Raw genomic sequence first — 1,786 nt, 5'->3', positions numbered from 1 at the left:
GGATAACTTTATTCCATCAGTGGAGGCTGCTGAGGGGAGGAGGGCTCATAATAATGATGGAATGGAGCGAATGAAATGCCATCAAACACATGGAAACCAAATGTTGATACAATTCCACCTATTCTGCACCAGCCATCACCATGAGCCGGTCCTCCCCAATTAAGGTGCCACAACCTCCGTGGTATGCCATCTATATGGATGTATGATCTCTGTGGTACCTTGTATCTGTACAGGGTGAACTCTACATTACTCTATGCAAAGGGGGTTTATTTACATTGGGCTCATCCCCCAACAAGCCTTTAGATGCTATGACACCCTGTGGAGATGGGGCCTGGGTGATCAGGTTACTGTAAACTTGGTATCGTTGATTGGTCAACGGTGGTTGGTTTTGGTTCGAAAAAGAACACCTTCAGATGTTAGAAATGGAAGCGGAGGTTCTGTTGTTCTCTCTTATCGTGTATCCAGTCAGATGGAGAGCAGTTGCAGGATATTTTCTATTTTCCCAGGTTTCTAGGCCTCTTGCCTAGTAGTCATCTCTTCGTTCATTGTTCACATTTGTCGTGTATGTTAACCGTGGGATCTATATGTTTAGAATTATGCTTTGTTAATGTCAGTATTTTCTATACAGTAATTAAGCTTTATGCCTTGTATGTGAATCCATTCATTTTACAAACTTGCTTTGATATTCATATGTCATGACCATTTCTCGATCTTAGTCAGCTAAACATATAATACTTGATTGCACATGGTTTTGCTATAGTCAGATTAACATTTTAATAGGCTAATGCTTAGTCTTATTATGGGTCACGTGAGGTATATATAATATGCACATATATATAAATATACCCTACACCTCACCTCCTCCTCCCTCCCTCCCTCTCCTCCTCCTCCTCCCTCCTCTCCCTCATCTCCCTCCATTCTCTCTCTCTTCCTGTAAGGCCCTACCGTACCTGCCTCCTGGGGCCGGATTCACAAAACATTACTTACGAAAAAACGTAAGAATTTCTTAAGGAAAAAAAAACAAGAAGTTCATAAGATAGTTTGAAGATGCAATTCCTCAAATGTTCTTAGGAATTCGTAGTTTCCTAGGAACTTCGTAAATATCTTCTTATGTGGCATTAACATTAGTGACGTGCTTGAAACCAAAATAAGCTTATGTGACAGGGATGATAGGTTTGGTTATTTCGTTATTTTTCACACATTATCGCCATCAGACTAGCTATATCAAAACCAAAAATGGATAACCAAGGAAAGCACAAAAAAAACTTCAGCAAACAAGAGCTTGAAGATGGTGGAGGAATAGCAGCCAGGAAAAGGTTCTGTTGGGGAGACTTGATAACTGCCGGTCACTGCTGAGACCCAAAAAGAGAGGATGGTCGAGTCTGTCTCTGCTGTCGGGGGAATGGCAAGGGACAGTGACGGCGTAAAAAAGAAGTGGTCCGACATCAAGGTGGCTGCTAGAAGCAGGGAGCTGAGAGACCAATCACGTGGACCAGCTGGAGGAGAAGGTGTCGTCCATCATAGAGACGGTGGTAGAGGGACTGCGCGACAGGTAAGTTAGGTAGCTACGTTAGCTCGCTAACGCGTAATGARGTTATAGCCAACAACATAGCTAARAACGTTAACATTAGCTAAGTTAGACAAGTTCTTCTTTGCAAATTGACGAGATAGRGCTAGCTATTTAACACTTCTAGAATATTGTAATATATTGTTAATTACTAGCTAGCTAGATAKTGTGTGTTTTAATTTGTTTTCTTGCTGTATTTAAATATCCGGTAGCCAACTG

The sequence above is a fragment of the Salvelinus sp. IW2-2015 genome, unplaced genomic scaffold (assembly GCF_002910315.2).
Source record: "Salvelinus sp. IW2-2015 unplaced genomic scaffold, ASM291031v2 Un_scaffold4959, whole genome shotgun sequence".
In the NCBI taxonomy this organism is placed as follows: Eukaryota; Metazoa; Chordata; class Actinopteri; order Salmoniformes; family Salmonidae; genus Salvelinus; species Salvelinus sp. IW2-2015.
Note: the sequence above shows the minus strand (reverse complement) of the source record.